At 41.6% G+C, this 19,952-nt stretch overlaps 2 non-coding genes across 2 annotated transcripts; both read left to right on the forward strand.

The window, feature by feature from the left end:
• Positions 1-1,599: 1,599 nt before the first annotated feature.
• On the forward strand, positions 1,600-1,707 carry LOC130953378 (small nucleolar RNA R71). The gene has a single exon (XR_009075548.1). It is a non-coding gene; the product is annotated as a small nucleolar RNA R71 (small nucleolar RNA).
• A 17,516-nt stretch (positions 1,708-19,223) lies between these two features.
• LOC130953112 (small nucleolar RNA R71) lies at positions 19,224-19,331 on the forward strand. The gene has a single exon (XR_009075284.1). It is a non-coding gene; the product is annotated as a small nucleolar RNA R71 (small nucleolar RNA).
• Positions 19,332-19,952: the final 621 nt, after the last annotated feature.

A 19,952-nucleotide genomic window follows, 5' to 3' on the forward strand; every position in this document is an offset into this window, starting at 1 on the left:
AGAGTTTGGTTGTGGCCTCCCAACACCAAACTTAGAGTTTGACTGTGGGGGCTCTGCTTGGCTCTGTTTTGAGAGAAGCTCTTCATGCTTCCTCTCCATGATGATAGAGGGATGTCCTTGGGCCTTAAACACCAAGGATTCTTCATTCACTTGAATGATCAACTCTCCTCTATCAACATCAATCACAGCTTTTGCTGTGGCTAGGAAGGGTCTGCCAAGGATGATGGATTCATCCATGCACTTCCCAGTCTCTAGGACTATGAAATCAGTAGGAATGTAATGGTCTTCAATCTTCACCAAAACATTCTCTACAAGTCCATGAGCTTGTTTTCTCGAATTGTCTGCCATCTCTAATGAGATTCTTGCAGCTTGCACCTCAAGGATCCCTAATTTCTCCATTACAGAGAGGGGCATGAGGTTTACACTTGACCCTAAGTCACACAAGGCCTTCTTGAAGGTCATGGTGCCTATGGTACAAGGTATAGAAAACTTCCCAGGATCCTGCCTCTTTTGAGGCAGTTTCTGCCTAGACAAGTCATCCAGTTCTTTGGTGAGCAAGGGAGGTTCATCCTCCCAAGTCTCATTTCCAAATAACTTGTCATTCAGTTTCATGATTGCTCCAAGGTATTTAGCAACTTGCTCTTCAGTGACATACTCATCCTCTTCAGAGGAAGAATACTCATCAGAGCTCATGAATGGCAGAAGTAAGTCCAATGAAATCTCTATGGTCTCATTTTGAGCCTCAGATTCCCATTGGAACTCAGAGGAGATTGGTACACGCTCACTGAGGTCTTCCTCAGTGGCGTCCTCCTCTTCTCTTTCCTCTCCATATTCGGCCATATCTATGGCTTTGCACTCTCCTTTTGGATTTTCTTCTGTATTACTTGGGAGAGTGCTAGGAGGGAGTTTAGTGACTTTCTTGCTCAGCTGACCCACTTGTCCTTCCAAATTTCTGATGGAGGACCTTGTTTCATTCATGAAACTTTGAGTGGTCTTTATTAGATCAGAGACCATTGTTGCTAAGTCAGAAGTATTCTGCTTAGAACTCTCTGTCTGCTGCTGAGAAGATGATGGAAAAGGCTTGCCATTGCTAAACCTGTTTCTTCCACCATTATTGTTATTGAGACCTTGTTGAGGTCTCTCTTGATTCTTCCATGAGAAATTGGGGTGATTTCTCCATGAAGAATTGTAGGTGTTTCCATAGGGTTCTCCTAGGTAATTCACCTCTTCCATAGAAGGGTTCTCAGGATCATAGGCTTCTTCCTCAGATGAAGCTTCCTTAGTACTGCTTGGTGCATTTTGCATTCCAGACAGACTTTGAGAAATCAAATTGACTTGTTGAGTCAATATCTTGTTCTGAGCCAATATGGCATTCAGAGTATCAATCTCAAGAACTCCTTTCTTCTGACTAGTCCCATTGTTCACAGGATTCCTTTCAGAAGTGTACATGAATTGGTTATTTGCAACCATTTCAATCAATTCTTGAGCTTCTGCAGGCGTCTTCTTCAGATGAAGAGATCCTCCAGCAGAGCTATCCAAAGACATCTTGGATAGTTCAGAGAGACCATCATAGAAAATACCTATGATGCTCCATTCAGAAAGCATGTCTGAAGGACATCTTCTGATTAATTGTTTGTATCTTTCCCAAGCTTCATAGAGGGATTCTCCATCCTTCTGTCTGAAGGTCTGGACTTCCACTCTAAGCTTACTCCATCTTTGTGGTGGAAAGAACTTTGCCAAGAAGGCATTGACTAGCTTTTCCCAAGAGTCCAGGCTTTCTTTAGGTTGAGAATCCAACCATATTCTAGCTCTGTCTCTTACAGCAAAAGGGAATAGCATCAGTCTGTAGACCTCAGGGTTAACCCCATTAGTCTTGACTGTGTCACAGATTTGCAAGAATTCAGCTAAGAACTGATGAGGATCTTCCATTGGAAGTCCATGGAACTTGCAATTCTGTTGCATTAGAGAAACTAATTGAGGCTTAAGCTCAAAGTTGTTTGCTCCAATGGCAGGGATAGAGATGCTTCTCCCATAGAAATCAAGAGTAGGTGCAGTGAAGTCACCCAGCACCTTCCTTGCATTGTTGGCATTGTTGTTGTTTTCGGCTGTCATGTCTTCTTCTTCTTTGAAGAATTCGGTCAGGTCCTCTAAAGAGAGTTGTGCTTTGGCTTCTCTTAGCTTTCTCTTCAAGGTCCTTTCAGGTTCAGGGTCAGCTTCAACAAGAATGCCTTTGTCTTTGTTCCTGCTCATATGAAAGAGAAGAAAACAAGAAAATATGGAATCCTCTATGTCACAGTATAGAGATTCCTTGAGGTGTCAGAGGAAAAGAAAAGTAGAAGACAGAAGTAGAAAATTCGAACTTATCAAAGAAGATGGAGTTCGAATTTTGCATTAAAGAATAGTGTTAGTCCATGAATAGAAGGATGTGAGAAGAAGGGAAGTAATTTTCGAAAATTTAAGTAAAAGATTTTGAAAACATTTTGAAAAACACTTAATTGATTTTCGAAAATAAGAGTGGAAAAGAAATCAAGTGATTTTTGAAAAAGATTTTGAAATTAGAAATTAAAAAGATTTGATTGAAAACTTATTTAAGAAAAAAAGATGTGATTGAAAAATTATGGTTTTAAAAAGATATGATTGAAAAGATATGATTTGAAAACAATTTTAAAAGATATGATTTGAAAACAATTTGAAAAGATATGATTTGAAAATTAATGACTTGCCTAACAAGAAAAGATATGATTCAAACATAAAACCTTTCTTAATAGAAAAGGCAAAAAATGTTCAATCAAATCATTAATTGTTAGTAAGTATCTTTGAAAAAGGAAAGAAATTGATTTTGAAAACATTTGATTGAAAAGATATGATTTGAAAAAGATTTGGTTTTAAAAAACTTTGGAAACTTGAAAAAAAATTGATTTTGAAAACAAAATCTTCCCCCTAGCACCATCCTGGCGTTAAACGCCCAGAATGGTATGCATTCTGGCGTTTAACGCCCAAAATGCTACCTCTTTGGGCGTTAAACGCCCAACCAGGTACCCTGGCTGGCGTTTAAACGCCAGTCTGCCTTCTTCACTGGGCATTTTTGAATGCTCAGCTTTTTCTGTATAATTCCTCTGCAGTATGTTCTGAATCTTCAATTCTTTGTATCATTGACTTGAAAAGACACAAATTAAAAATATTTTTGGATTTTTAATAATCAAAATGCAACAAGAATCAATTAACAATGCATGCAAGACACCAATCTTAGCAGTTTGTGTGCTCCTGACACTATATGAGACACATGAACACTCAAGTCAATAGAATTTAAAGATCAAAACAAGAAATATATGCATGGATTCGAAAAATATAACAAAAACATGCATTTGACACTAAACTTAAGATGAGACTCTAGACTCAAACAAGAAATATTTTTGGATTTTATGGTTTTGCAAATTTTTTTTTTTTTGTATTTTTCGAAAATTAAGTGGGAAAAGGTATCAAAATTCTTAATGAGAATTCCAGGAATCAGTGCAATGCTAGTCTAAGACTCCGGTCCAGGAATTAGACATGGCTTCACAGCCAGCCAAGCTTTCAAAGAAAGCTTCGGTCCAAAACACTAGACATGACCAAAGGTCAGCCAAGCCTTAGCAGATCACTGCTCCAAAAGCAAGATTGATTAAAATCAACAAGCTCTTGTGGTGATAAGTTGAAACCTCGGTCCAATCAGATTAGACATGGCTTCTCAGCCAGCCAGATTTCAACAAATCATCATGAAACTCTAGAATTCATCTTCAAGAATTTCGAAAAAAAAATACCTAATCTAAGCAACAAGATGAACCGTCAGTTGTCCAAACTAGAACAATCCCAGGCATTGTTACCAAAAGCTTGCTCAAAACTTGAACAATCCCCGGCAACGGCGCCAAAAACTTGGTGCGCGAAATTGTGATCACTACAACTTCACACAACTAACCAGCAAGTGCACTGGGTCATCCAAGTAATACCTTACGTGAGTAAGGGTCGATCCCACGGAGATTGTTAGCATTGAAGCAAGCTATGGTCATCTTGTAAATCTTAGTCAGGCAAACTCAAATGTATATGATGATGAACGAAAATAACATAGAAGATAAGGATAGTGATACTTATGTATATCATTGGTGTAAGAGCTTCAGACAAGTGTATGAAGATGCCTTCCCTTCCGTCTCTCTGCTTTCCTACTGCCTTCATCCAATCCTTCTTACTCCTTTCCATGGCAAGCTCGTGTAGGGTTTCACTGTTGTCAGCAGCTACCTCCCATCCGCGCAGTGAAAGCTAATGCACGCACTCTGTCACAGTACTGCCAATCACCGGTTTGGTTCCCTCCCCTACCGGAATAGAATCACTCTTTTGCGTCTGTCACTAACGCCCAGTAGGTTACAGGTTTGAAGCACGTCACAGTCATTCAGTCATTGAATCCTACTCAGAATACCACAGACAAGGTTAGACCTTCCGGATTCTCTTGAATGCCGCCATCAGTTCTTGCCTATACCACGAAGACTCTGATCTCACGGAATGGCTGGCTCGTTTGTCAGGCGAGCACTCGGTTGTCAGGCGATCAACCATGCATCATGCAATCAGAAATCCAAGAGATATTCACTAAGCCTCAGATGCTTGTAGAACAAGAATGGTTGTCAATCACCTTGTTCATGGGTGAGAATGGTGATGGGCGTCAATCATCACCTTCATCATGTTGAAGAACAAGTGATATCTTGGTAAAAGAACAAGCGGAATTGAATGGAAGAACAATAGTAATTGCATTAATACTCGAGGTACAGCAGGGCTCCACACCTTAATCTATGGTGTGTAGAAACTCCACCGTTGAAAATACATAAGAACAAGGTCTAGGCATGGCCGAATGGCCAGCCTCCCAAAGAGGGTTCAATCATAAAAACATGATCAAAAGGCTCTCTCTAATACAATAGTAAAAGGTCCTACTTATAGAAAACTAGTACATAGATGAGTAAATGACATAAAAATCCACTTCCGGGCCCACTTGGTGTGTGCATGGGCTGAGCAATGAAGCAATTTCGTGTAGAGACTCTCCTTGGAGTTAAACGCCAGCTTTAGTGCCAGTTTGGGCGTTTAACTCCCAATTAGGTGCCAGTTCCGGCGTTTAACGCTGGAATTTCTTGAGGTGACTTTGAACGCCGGTTTGGACCATCAAATCTTGGGCAAAGTATGGACTATTATATATTGCTGGAAAGCCCAGGATGTCTACTTTCCAACGCCGTTGAGAGCGCGCCAATTGGGCTTCTGTAGCCCCAGAAAATCCACCTCGAGTTCAGGGAGGTCAGAATCCAACAGCATCTGTAGTCCTTTTGAGTCTCTGGATCAGATTTTTGCTCAGGTCCCTCAATTTCAGCCAGAAAATACCTGAAATCACAGAAAAACACACAAACTCATAGTAAAGTCCAGAAAAGTGAATTTTAACTAAAAACTAATAAAAATATAATAAAAACTAACTAGATCATACTAAAAATCTACTAAAAACAATGCCAAAAAGCATACAAATTATCCGCTCATCAGAGATGTTGGACGAGGTCGAGTAGGCCTTTGTGAATGTCTTGGAGGATACTTGGAGGGAACCTCTTTATCTAGATACTAAAAAATCTTTTGGGGATCCATCCCTTGTTCGAACTGCTTTGGGTATTAGTTGATATATTTTGTTTCTTGTTTTTACTTTGCTTTCTCCTTCTTTCCTGGTTTGTAAAACTGTTGGTTTTCATTTTTCAGAGATGGCCAAGAATAATGACGCGATGAAGGATTTCAAAAAGGCGAGAAAGGCTACTGCAGCTCAGAACATCTCGACCCAGGCGGATGGGGAAGGGTCCTCTCAAGTCCCGTTGAAGCCGTCTGTGCCGAGCTCTCCTGGCCCGAGGAGAATGATCCCTACTCCTCGAGTTCTTTTAGTGGATCATCCACAGTCTTTTACTGCTGCTGTGGCTTCTTCTACAGCCGTTCCTCCTTCTAAAAGACCTCGGACTATTGAACCATTCAATCTGTATGCACCTGATTTTGACCCTATTGGATTTGTCGACCAGCAGATCGGTCCTTATGGTGCCCTCTCTATGGATGATGTTTCTCTCCTTCGTCATTTAGATTTTATAACTCGGAGTAGCATCAAGATGGCACATATGGGAACTGCCCTGTACTGAACTGCCTAAAATCTTCCTCTTCATGCTACCAAGGCCTTTATGGAGGAGGCTAAGCGGGAGTTTGACAGAATGAAGGGTTTGAAGGAGGAGCTCCAAGTGAAAGTGACCAAGCTGGAGAAGGAGTTGGAGAGTGAAAAGGCTAGTTCTGTTGCCTTGGCAGCTTCTATGCAGTTAGCTGAAGACACAGCGTTGAGGCACAAGGATAGCTATGTCACAACCTACAGGGAAGTGATGCGCCTCAGAGGGGAGTTGGAGTCGGCCCGGGCTGATTATGCCGATCTCCAGGGTCACCTTGTGGGCAGCATAAATGCTGCTTATGAGAACCTGAAGAAGCAAGTTCGGGTTCTTGCCCCTGAGGTCGACCTTACTCTCTTCAGCCTGACAATATTGTGAAGGATGGCAAGATTGTCCCAGACGAAGATGATGACGTTAAACCTCCCTCTGTGCCTGCTACCAAAGCCCCTCTGGTGCCGACTTCTTCAGTTCCTGAAGTCGGTTATTCCTGGTTGGAACCTGATTGTCAAATCTTAAACCGGGATGATGGGACAGTGGATGCTGTGTCTCTTCACACTCGCCCTCCCTCACCGTATGTTGATGCTGCTGAGAAGCCTTTGGATCCTTAATGAATTTTCTGGATGTTTGTGTGGATAGCTCGGCTTGTGGGCTTTTTGAACTCTTTAAATTTTGTAAATGGTGGTACTGACTTTTGCTACATTCCTAGTTGCTTGTTTAGCAACTTTATTTTGAAAAACAAAGTAATTTCCAAGCTCTTGGGGTTAGTTTTGATAGCCCTTTGAGTTTGTTATTATTATAACTTGTGTTTTTCGTAACATATCTATCTGCACTCATTTTGGTACCTTTCTAGATTTTGGGAGTGTTGGAACTTTCATTGTCTGACCTATTTAGATTGGCTTGATTCCCTCGAGCCTTTGCCTGATGTTATTTTCAGTAATTTGTTTTGTTTGGACCTTGTTTAGGTCTCTTAAGGTTTTCGAGATGTCGATTTCGTCATGTTGGTTTTGTCCAGGTCGTTGTTAGTAATCCTCTTTTTTGGACCTTTGTTAAGGTCTCTTTCAGGGATTACTTTTGTAACCTTGTGTTTTGGGCTGACTTCATCATGTCGGGCCCTTCTAAGTTATTTTTGTAATCCTCTTTCTTGGGCCTTTTTCAGGCCTCTTTCAGGGATTACTTTTATAACTTTATGTTTTGGGCCGACTTCATCATGTCGGGCCCTTCTAAGTTATTTTTGTAATCCTCTTTCTTGGACCTTGTTCCGGTCTCTTTTAGGGATTACTTTCATAACTTTGTGTTTTGGGCCGACTTCATCATGTCGGGCCCTTCTAAGTTATTTTTGTAATACTCTTTCTTGGACCTTGTTCTGGTCTCTTTCAGGGATTACTTTTATAACTTTGTGTTTTGGGCCGACTTCATCATGTCGGGCCCTTCTAAGTTTTTTTTGTAATCCTCTTTCTTGGACCTTATTCCGGTCTCTTTCAGGGATTACTTTTATAACTTTGTGTTTTGGGCCGACTTCATCATGTCGGGCCCTTCTAAGTTATAGTAATCCACTTTTATAGGGCTGGCCAGACCTCTTTCCAGGGATTTACCTATAACTTTGGTTATTATGACTGGTCTTACTTTTTTACGTCGGCCAATCTTTAAGTTATTTTTTAACAATCCATTTTATTAAGACCTCGTCAGGTCCTTTCTATGGATCACTTTCGATAACTTCTTGCATTATTATATTTTCATCTTTGCCGATTTTGTAGAAATTGGGTTTAATCTTCGTTTGGTCGACCTTTTAATGAATTTGGTTTTCATCTCTGTTGGTCTTTATCGTGATCGTGTAGTGAATTTGATTTTCACTTTCTGCCGATCTGTAGCTTTATAATCGAACGATGAATGTTTCAGATTATTGCGGCTTGAGAATTTGTAGAAGATCTAAACAGATTTTATTCAAAAGAAAATGCAAATATATACATGCGGGAGTTTTATCCCCTTAAATCGGGTGATTTGTAGGTCTTGGCTTAGCGCCTCATTAAAAAACCTTTTCAAGAAAAAGAGTGCACCTTAACCTAAGATCCTTTATCATCCCTAACTATAGTACCTTCTTAAGTTACAGGCGTGCCATGACCTAGGAAGCTCTCGCCCATCGAGTTCGGACAGTCTGTAGTAACCTTTTCCAAGTACTTCTATGACTCGGTAGGGTCCTTTCCAGTTTGCTGCCAGCTTTCTTTCTCCAGATCGGGTTGTTTCGATATCATTTTGGATTAGGATGAGGTCGTTTTCGACAAAAACTCACTGTACTACCTTTTGATTGTATCTCGAAGCCATTCGACATTTTAACGCTTCTTCCCTGATCCGAGCTCTTTCTTGGACTTCCGGAAGTAGGTCGAGTTCTTCCCTTTGAAGTTGGGAGTTGGCTTCCTCATTATAGTGGATCACTCTGGGCGACCCTTCTTCAATCTCTATTGGGATTATTGCCTCCATTCCGTATGCTAATCGGAAGGGAGATTCCTTTGTAGCGGAATATGGCGTTGTTCGATATGCCCATAGGACTTGTGGGAGCTCCTCAGCCCAGGCTCCTTTTGCGTCCTGTAATCTCCAGTTCAGCCTAGCCAATATGACTTTGTTGGTAGCTTCGGCTTGTCCATTGGCTTGGGGATGTTCTACGGAGGTGAATTGTTGTTTTATGTTCAAGTCAGCCACTAACTTTTTGAAGCCTGCATCTGTGAATTGGGTACCATTGTCTGTGGTGATGGAGTATGGAACCCCGAACCTTGTGATAATGTTCCTATATAGGAATTTTTGACTTCTTTGAGCAGTGGCATTAGCTAGGGGTTCTGCCTCGATCCACTTTGTGAAATAGTGTAACCCTACTATGAGGAATTTAACTTGTCCCGATCCCTGAGGGAAGGGTCCAAGAAGGTCGAGTTCCCATTTTGCGAATGGCCAAGGTGAGGTCACGCTGATGAGTTCCTCTGACGGGGCGATGTGAAAGTTGGCATGTTTCTGACATGGTGGACATGTCTTTACGAACTCTGTGGCTTCCTTTTGTAGAGTTGGCCAATAAAATCCTACCCGGAGTACTTTTTTGGTAAGTGCTTGCGCTCCGAGATGATTGCCATAAATGCCATTGTGTACTTCTTCTAGAAATTCCTTTGTGTTGGAAGTTGGCACACATTTTAACAATGGTATTGAAATTCCTCTTTTGAATAGAGTATTATTTATGAGAGTGTAGAATTTTTCCTCCCGTTTTAACCTCTGCCTCCTTTTCCTCCGTGGGGAGTGTTTTCGTTTTGAGGTAATTAATTATGGGAGTCATCCATCCTTGATCCTGACCTATTATGGCTAGGACTTTTTTTTCTTTCGAGATTGATGGATTCTATAGAATTTCTTGGATGAGGCTTCTATTGTTGCCCCCTGGTTTGGTGTTGGCTAGTTTTGAGAGTGCGTCAGCTCGGGCATTCTATTCTCGGGGTATGTGACGGACCTCATTTTCTCCGAGTTGTCCGAGCTGTTCCCTAGTTTTGTGCAAGTACTTTTTCATGGTGGGATTTTTGGCTTGGTAGCTCCTTGCTATTTGTGAAGTGACTACTTGTGAGTCGCTGAAGATGATAAGCTTTTGAGCTCCAACCTCCCTAGCCAGCTTCAAACCAGCTAGTAGTGCCTCATATTCCGCTTGGTTGTTCGAGGCAGGGAACCCAAATTTGAGGGAGAGTTCGATTTGGGTTCCTTGGTTGCTTTCAATTTTCATACCCGCGCCGCTTCCAATTTTATTTGAGGAACCATCCACGTAGAGATTCTATTCTGTGGGGATTTTCGGTGTGTCTGTAAATTCTGCAATGACGTCGGCCAGGTATTGTGATTTGATGACTCTCCGAGCTTCGTATTGAAGATCGAATTCGGACAACTCGACTGCCCATTGCAAGATTCTACCCGCTAGGTCTGTTTTTTGTAAAATCCCTTTTATTGGGCTGGTTGGTCCAAACCCGAATGGTGTGAGCTTTGAAGTATGGACGAAGTCGTCGAGATGTTAGTATGAGGGCGTAGGCAAATTTTTCTATTTTTTGGTAGTTCAGCTCGGATCCTTGTAATGCATTACTGATGAAGTATTCGGGTTGTTGCCCACTGTCATCTTCTCGAACTAGTGCTGAGGCTATTGCCCGACTTCCTGCCATGAGATACAATATGAGTGGTTCTCCTTCCCACAGCCGAGTTAGGATAGGTGGTTGTCCTAATAATCTTTTGAAATCTTGGAAGGCTTGCTCGCACTCCATCGTCCATTCAAACTTCTTTCCCTTCCTTAGAGTGGTGTAGAAGGGAAGAGATCTTATTGCCGATTCGGCTAGAAATCTGGACAAGGCTGCCAAATGATGAGCGGATAATTAATACGCTTTTTGGCATTGTTTTTAGGTAGTTTTTAGTAAGATCTAGCTACTTTTAGGGATGTTTTCATTAGTTTTTATGTTAAATTCACATTTCTGGACTTTACTATGAGTTTGTGTATTTTTCTGTAATTTCGAGTATTTTCTGGCTGAAATTGAGGGACCTGAACAAAACTCTGATAAGGAGGCTGACAAAGGACTGCTGATGTTGTTGGATTCTGACCTCCCTGCATTCGAAATGGATTTTCCTGGAGCTACAGAACTCCAAACGGCACGCTCTCAATGGCGTTAGAACGAAGACATCCAGAGCTTTCCAGAAATATATAATAGTCCATACTTTATTCGATATTAGACAATGCAAACTGGCGCTCAACGCCAATTCCATGCTACATTCTGGAGTCAAATGCCAGAAACACGTCATAAACTAGAGTGAAACGACAAAAACACGTTACAACTTGGCGTTTAACTCCAAAAGAAGCCTCTGCACGTGTAAAGCTCAAGCTCAGCCCAAGCACACACCAAGTGGGTCCCGTAAGTGGATTTCTACATTAATTACTTAATTCTGTAAACCCTAGTAGCTAATCTAGTATAAATAGGACATTTTACTATTGTATTAGACATCTTTGGATAATCTCTGGATTGTATTTTGATCCTTTGATCACGTTTTGGAGGCTGGCCTCTCGGCCATGCCTGGACCTTTATCACTTATATATTTTCAACGGTGGAGTTTCTGCACACCATAGATTAAGGGTGTAGAGCTCTGCTGTACCTCGAGTTTTAATGCAATTACTACTATTTTCTATTCAATTCAGCTTATTCTTGTTCTAAGATATTCGTTTCACTTCAACATGATGAATGTGATGATCCGTGACACTCATCATCATTCTCACCTATGAACGCGTGACTGACAACCACTTCCGTTCTACCTTAGAAAGAGCGAGTATCTCTTGGATTTCTTAATCAGAATCTTCATGGAATAAGCTAGAATTATTGGCGACCACACTTGAGGATTCGGAAAGTCTAAACCTTGTTTGTGGTATTCCGAGTAGGATTCAAGGATTGAATGGCTGTGATGAGCTTCAAACTCGCGATTGTTGGGCGTGATGACAAACGCAAAAGAATCAATGGATTCAATTCCGACATGATCGAGAACCGACAGATGATTAGCCGTGCTATGACCAGAGCATTTGGACCTTTTTCACTGAGAGGATGGGAAGTAGCCATTGACAACGGTGATACCCTACATACAACCTGCCATGGAAAAGAGTATGAAGGATTGAAAGTAAGAAAGCAGTATGTTGTAGAGATTCAATAGGGACAAAGCATCTTTATACACTTATCTGAATTTCCACCAATGATTTACATAAGTATTTCTATCTTTATTTTATGCTTTATTTATTAATAATTTTCAAAAATCCCATAACCATTTATTATCCGCCTAACTGAGATTTACAAGATAACCATAGCTTGCTTCATACCAACAATCTCCGTGGGATCGACCCTTACTCACGTAAGGTTTATTACTTCGACAACCTAGTGCACTTGCTGGTCAGTTGTGCGAAGTTGTGAAGAAAGTGCTGAGTTAGTAGATGCGCATACCAAGTTGAATGCCATTATTAGAGATCACAATTTTGTGCACCACCAACCTCCTGTTGACTTGTTGTACCTCTTTGACACAAGTCAGACTCTTCATGTCGAGTGTGGCCTGGTATTTATCCGGATTTGCCTCGATTCCTCTTTGTGTTAGCATAAAACCCAAGAATTTGCCAGCTTCCACTACGAAGGTGCATTTTACAAGATTGAGTCGCATGCCATGCTGTCTTATAGTGTCGAATACTTGGGTCAGGTCGGACAATAGCGTCGCTTCACTTTGTGTCTTTATTAACATGTCGTCCACATAGACTTCCATAATTTTTCCGATGTGATCCATAAAGACCTTATTCATTAATCTTTGATAAGTAGCTCCCGCAATTTTAAGACCAAAAGGCATGACGATGTAGCAGTAGTTTGCTTTTGGGGTTAAGAAGGAAGTTTTTTCTTGATCGGGTGGATACATTGGGATTTAATTGTATCCTGAATATGCGTCCATAAACGAGATATATTTATACCCGGAGGAGGCATCTACCAGAGCGTCGATACTTGGGAGTGGGTAAGGATCTTTTGGGCAGGCTTTGTTGAGATTAGTGTAGTCGGTGCACATTCGCCACTTCCCATTTGATTTTTTTCACCAAGACGATGTTAGCTAGCCCTAGTGGGCATTTGACTTCTCTTATGAATCTTGCCTCCAGTAGAGCTTGTACCTGCTCTTCCATAGCTTGGGATCATTCTGATCCAAGCTTTCTTCGTTTCTGTTGTACTGGATGAGATCCTGGGTAGACCGCCAACTTGTGGCACATTAATTTGTGGTCTATGCCTGGCATGTCTGCAGCATTCCATTCAAAGAGGTCGACGTTATCCTGTAAGAACTATACGAGTGATTCTTTTTGGTCTCCTTTTAGGATCGTACCAATATTGGTTGTTTTGTCCGGGATGTCTCCGATCTGGACTTTCTCTACTTCACCTTCGGGTTGTGGGCGGAGTGCTTCCCGCCTCTGAACTCCACCGAGTTCGATTGTGTGGAATTTTTCTCCTCTGTCTCTGAGCTTTAGACTTTTGTTGTAACAGCGGTGCGCCGTCTTCTGGTTTGCTTTTATTGTAGCTATCCCTTCTACCGTTGGGAATTTCATGCATAGATGTGGAGTCGAGACTGTTGCGCCGAGCTGATTCAATGTTGTCCGACCTATTAAGGCGTTGTAAGCTGAACTCACGTTGACCACAATGTAGTCTATCTTGAGTGTTCTTGACTAATTTCCTTTTCCGAATGTTGTGTGTAGTGAGATATATCCAAGTGGTTGAACCGTGGTGTCTCCTAGTCCGAACAGGCTGTTCGGATATGCTCTGAGTTCTTTTTCTTCCAGGCCGAGCTTGTCAAAGGCAGTTTTAAATAAGATGTCGGCAGAGCTCCCTTAGTCTATCAGCGTGCGGTGGAGATTTGTGTTTGCCAATATAATAGTGATGACCATAGGATCGTCGTGTCCCGAGATGGTACTAGATGCGTCTTCTTTGGTGAAAGTAATTGCGGGGATGTCGGGTGCTTCCTCTTTCCCCTCAACATGATATACTTCTTTAAGATATCTTTTGCGAGATGATTTGGAGATTCCTCCTCCCGCAAATCCACCGTGTATCATGTGGACATGTCTTTCTGGTGTACGAGGTGATCGCTCGGTTCGTCCGATATCTTCGTCCCTTCTTCTTTTTCTTTGCTCATCGTCCCGGGTGGCCAGGTACCGATCTAATTTCCCTTCTTTAACTAGTTTTTCTATGACATTCTTTAAGTCAAAACATTCGTTGGTGGAATGCCCGCAGATTCGATGGTATTCACAATATTCGGTCCGATTTCTTTCTCCTTTTTTGCCTTTGAGTGGTCGAGCTGGGGGTATTTTTTCATTGTGGCAAACTTCTTTGTAGACATCCACTAGGGACACTGGTGCACGAAATTGTGATCACTACAATTTCGCACAACTAACCAGCAAGTGCACTGGGTCGTCCAAGTAATACCTTACGTGAGTAAGGGTCGATCCCACGGAGATTGGTGGTATGAAGCAAGCTATGGTCATCTTGTAAATCTCAGTCAGGCAGACTCAAATGGGTATAGTGATAAACGAAAATACATAAAGATAAAGATAGAGATACTTATGTATATCATTGGTGTAAGAGCTTCAGACAAGCATATGAAGATGCCTTCCCTTCCATCTCTCTGCTTTCCTACTGTCTTCATCCAATCCTTCTTACTCCTTTCCATGGCAAGCTCGTGTAGGGTTTCACTGTTGTCAGCAGCTACCTCCCATCCGCGCAGTGAAAGCTAATGCACACACTCTGTCACAGTGCTGCCAATCACCGGTTTGGTTCCCTCCCCTACCGGAATAGAATAACTCTTTTGCGTCTGTCACTAACGCCCAGTAGGTTACAGGTTTGAAGCACGTCACAGTCATTCAATCATTGAATCCTACTCAGAATACCACAGACAAGGTTTAGACCTTCCGGATTCTCTTGAATGCCGCCATCAGGTCCTGCCTATTCCACGAAGACTCCGAAGAATCCAAGAGATATTCACTAAGCCTCGGATGCTTGTAGAACAAGAATGGTTGTCAGTCACCTTGTTCATGGGTGAGAATGGTGATGGGCGTCAATCATCACCTTCATCATGTTGAAGAACAAGTGATATCTTGGACAAAGAACAAGCGGAATTGAATGGAAGAACAATAGTAATTGCATTAATACTCGAGGTACAGCAGAGCTCCACACCTTAATCTATGGTGTGTAGAAACTCCACCGTTGAAAATACATAAGAACAGTGTGATCATTGGTTTCGGCCCCAAAGAGGGAACCAGAAGAACCAAGATGAAAATACAATAGTAAAAGGTCCTACTTATAGAAAACTAGTAGCCTAGGGTGTACAGAAGTGAGTAAATGACATAAAAATCCACTTCCGGGCCCACTTGGTGTGTGCTTGGGCTGAGCAATGAAGTAATTTTCGTGTAGAGACTCTTCTTGGCGTTTAACTCCCGTTTTAGTGCCAGTTTGGGCGTTTAACTCCCATTCTTATGCCAGTTTGGGCGTTTAACGCTGGGAATTCTGAGGGTGACTTTGAACGCCGGTTTGGGCCATCAAATCTTGGGCAAAGTATGGACTATTATATATTGCTGGAAAGCCCAGGATGTCTACTTTCCAACGCCGTTGAGAGCGCGCCAATTGGGCTTCTGTAGCTCCAGAAAATCCACTTCGAGTGCAGGGAGGTCAGAATCCAACAGCATCTGCAGTCCTTTTCAGTCTCTGAATCAGATTTTTGCTCAGGTCCCTCAATTTCAGCCAGAAAATACCTGAAATCACAGAAAAACACACAAACTCATAGTAAAGTCCAGAAAAGTGAATTTTAACTAAAAACTAATAAAAATATAATAAAAACTCAACTAAAACTAGCAAAAATACTAAAAACAATGCCAAAAAGCATACAAATTATCCGCTCATCACAACACCAAACTTAAATTGTTGCTTGTCCTCAAGCAACTGAAAATCAAATAAGATAAAAAGAAGAGAATATACTATAGACTCCAAATTATCAATGAAACATAGCTCCAAATTAGATGAGCGGGACTAGTAGCTTTTTGCCTCCAAACAGTTTTGGCATCTCACTTTATCCTCTGAGGTTCAGAATGATTGGCTTCTTTAGGAACTCAGAATCCAGATAGTGTTATTGATTCTCCTAGTTAAGTATGATGATTCTTGAACACAGCTACTTATTGAGTCTTGGCCGTGGCCCAAAGCACTCTGTCTTCCAGTATTACCACCGGATACATACATGCCACAGACACATAATTGGGTGAACCTTTTCAGATTGTGACTCAGCTTTGCTAAAGTCCCCAATTAGAGGTGTCCAGGGTTCTTAAGCACTCTCTTATTTGCCTTGGATCACAACTTTATTCTTTCTTTTTCTTTCTTTTTTTTTTTTCTTTTTTTTCGGTCCCTTTTTTTTTCGTTTTTTTTTTTTTTTTTTTTAAATGCTTTTTCTTGCTTCAAGAATCATTTTATTGATTTTTCAGATCCTCAGTAACATGTCTCCTTTTTCATCATTCTTTCAAGAGCCAACATTCATGAACCACAAATTCAAAAGACATATGCACTGTTTAAGCATACATTCAGAAAACAAAAAGTATTGTCACCACATCAAACTAATTAAGCTAGTTTTAAAGATGAATTTGAAATCCTGTACTTCTTGTTCTTTTGTGATAAAAATAGTTTTCATTTAAGAAAGGTGATGGATTCATATTGATAGCTTTAAGGCATAGACACTAAGACACTAATGATCATAAGACACAAACATAGATAAACATAAAGCATAATTTTCAAAAAACAGAAAAGCAAAGAACAAGGAGATTAAAGAACGGGTCCACCTTAGTGATGGCGGCTTGTTCTTCCTCTTTGAAGATCCTATGGAGTGCTTGAGCTCCTCAATGTCTCTTCCTTGTCTTTGTTGCTCATCTCTCATGATTCTTTGATCTTCTCTAATTTCATGGAGGAGGATGGCATGTTCTTGGTGCTCCACCCTTAGTTGTCCCATGTTGGAACTCAATTCTCCTAGGGAGGTGTTTAGTTGCTCCCAATAGTCTTGTAGAGGAAAGTGCATCCCTTGAGGTATCTCAGGGATCTCATGATGAGAGGGGTCTCTTGTTTGCTCCATCTTCTTCTTAGTGATGGGCTTGAGGTCATGCCTTCTCAGTTGAACCGGCTTTGGATGCCATAAATGGTTATGGAAAAACAAAAAGCAATGCTTTTACCACACCAAACTTAAAAGGTTTGCTCGTCCTCGAGCAAAAGAAGAGGGAAGAGAGTAGAAGAAGAAGAAATGGAGGAGAGGGAAATGGCTTTGTGTTCGGCCATGTATGGGGAGAAGTGGTGGTTTATGAAGGATGGATGTGAGTGGTGAAGAGAAAGAGATGTTGAGGTGATTGGTGAATGGGTGAAGAAGAAGAGAGAGTGGTAGGGTTGTTTGGGGATCCTGTGGGGTCCACAGATCTTGTGGTGTCAAGGAAAAGTCATCCCTGCATCAATTGGCATCAAAAATCACGTTTTGACCCATTTCTGGCGTTAAACGCCGGGCTGATGCCCATTCCTGGCGTTTAACGCCAGGTTCTAGCCCTTTTCTGGCGTTTAACGCCAGTCTGGTGCCCCTTTCTGGCGTTAAACGCCCAGAATGGTGCCAGACTGGGCGTTAAACGCCCAACTGCTAGGCTTACTGGCGTTTAAACGCCAGCAGCTTCTTCCTCCAGGGTGTGCTGTTTTTCTTCCTGTTTTTCATTCTGTTTTTGCTTTTTCAATGGATTTTGTGACTTCTCATGATCATCAACCTACAAAATAAAGTAAAATAACAAAAGAAAATAATTAATTATAAAACATTGGGTTACCTCCCAACAAGCGCTTCTTTACTGTCATTAGCTTGACAGAGGACTCCCATGGAGCCTCAGAAATACTCAGAACCGTGTTGGACCCTCCCAACACCAAACTTAGAGTTTGAATGTGAGGGTTCAACACCAAACTTAGAGTTTGGTTGTGGCCTCCCAACACCAAACTTAGAGTTTGACTGTGGAGGCTCTGTTTGGCTCTGTTTTGAGAGAAGCTCTTCATGCTTCCTCTCCATGATGATAGAGGGATATCCTTGGGCCTTAAACACCAAGGATTCTTCATTCACTTGAATGATCAACTCTCCTTTATCAACATCAATCACAGTCTTTGCTGTGGCTAGGAAGGGTCTGCCAAGGATGATGGATTCATCCATGCACTTCCCAGTCTCTAGGACTATGAAATCAGTAGGAATGTAATGGTCTTCAACCTTAACCAGAACATCCTCTACAAGTCCATAGGCTTGTTTTCTTGAATTGTCTGCCATCTCTAGTGAGATTTTTGCAGCTTGCACCTCAAAGATCCCTAATTTTTCCATTACAGAGAGGGGCATGAGGTTCACACTTGACCCTAAGTCACACAAGGCCTTCTTGAAGGTGATGGTGCCTATGGTACAAGGTATAGAAAACTTCCCAGGATCCTGCCTCTTTTGAGGCAATTGTTGCCTAGACAAGTTATCCAGTTCTTTGGTGAGCAAAGGGGGTTCATCCTCACAAGTCTCATTTCCAAATAACTTGTCATTTAGCTTCATGATTGCTCCAAGGTATTTAGCAACTTGCTCCTCAGTGACATACTCATCCTCTTCAGAGGAAGAATACTCATCAGAGCTCATGAAAGGCAGTAGTAAGTCCAAGGGAATCTCTATGGTCTCAGTATGAGCCTCAGATTCCCAAGGTTCCTCATTAGGGAACTCATTGGAGGCCAGTGGACGTCCAGTGAGGCCTTCCTCAGTGGCGTTCACTGCCTCTTCTTCCTCCCAGAATTCGGCCATATTTATGGCTTTGCACTCTCCTTTTGGATTTTCTTCAGTGTTACTTGGGAGAGTGCTTGGGGGAAGTTCAGTAGGCTGAGTTCAGTTCTTTGAGGAGGATCTAGTTTCAGTCATGAAACTTTGAGTGGTTTTGCTGAGTCAGAGATGATGGAAAAGGCTTGCTATTGCTAAACCTGTTTCTTCCACCATTATTATTATTGAAACCTTGTTGAGGTCTCTCTTGATTCTTCCATGAGAGATTTGGGTGATTTCTCCATGAAGAATTATAGGTGTTACCATAGGGTTCTCCTAGGTAATTCACCTCTTCCATTGAAGGGTTCTCAGGATCATAAGCTTCTTCCTCAGATGAAGCATCCTTAGTACTGCTTGGTGCATTTTGCATTCCAGACAGACTTTGAGAAATCAAATTGACTTGTTGAGTCAATATTTATTCTGAGCCAAAATGGCATTCAGAGTGTCAATCTCAAGAACTCCTTTCTTCTGACTAGTCCCATTGTTCACAGGATTCCTTTCAGAAGTGTACATGAATTGGTTATTTGCAACCATTTCAATCAATTCTTGAGCTTCTGCAGGCGTCTTCTTCAGATGAAGAGATCCTCCAGCAGAGCTATCCAAGGACATCTTAGATAGTTCAGAGAGACCATCATAGAAAATACCTATGATGCTCCATTCAGAAAGCATGTCTGAGGGACATCTTCTGATTAATTGTTTGTATCTTTCCCAAGCTTCATAGAGGGATTCTCCATCCTTCTGTCTGAAGGTTTGGACTTCCACTCTAAGCTTACTCCATCTTTGTGGTGGAAAGAACTTTGCCAAGAAGGCACTGACTAGCTTTTCCCAAGAGTCCAGGCTTTCTTTAGGTTGAGAATCCAACCATATTCTAGCTCTGTCTCTCACAGCAAAAGGGAATAGCATCAGTCTGTAGACCTCAGGGTTAACCCCATTAGTCTTGACTGTGTCACAGATTTGCAAGAATTCAACTAAGAACTGATGAGGATCTTCCATTGGAAGTCCATGGAACTTGCAATTCTGTTGCATTAGAGAAACTAATTGAGGCTTAAGCTCAAAGTTGTTTGCTCCAATGGCAGGGATAGAGATGCTTCTCCCATAAAAATCAGGAGTAGGTGCAGTAAAGTCACCCAGCACCTTCCTTGCATTGTTTGCATTATTGTTGTTTTCGGCTGCCATGTCTTCTTCTTCTTTGAAGAATTCGGGTAGGTCCTCTAAAGAGAGTTGTGCTTTGGCTTCTCTTAGCTTTCTCTTCAAGGTCCTCTCGGGTTCAGGGTCAGCTTCAACAAGAATGCTTTTGTCTCTGCTCCTGCTCATATGAAAGAGAAGAGAACAAGAAAATATGGAATCCTCTATGTCACAGTATAGAGATTCCTTGAAATGTCAGAGGAAAAC

This window comes from Arachis stenosperma, chromosome 9, assembly GCF_014773155.1.
Source record: "Arachis stenosperma cultivar V10309 chromosome 9, arast.V10309.gnm1.PFL2, whole genome shotgun sequence".
Classification (NCBI taxonomy): domain Eukaryota; kingdom Viridiplantae; phylum Streptophyta; class Magnoliopsida; order Fabales; family Fabaceae; genus Arachis; species Arachis stenosperma.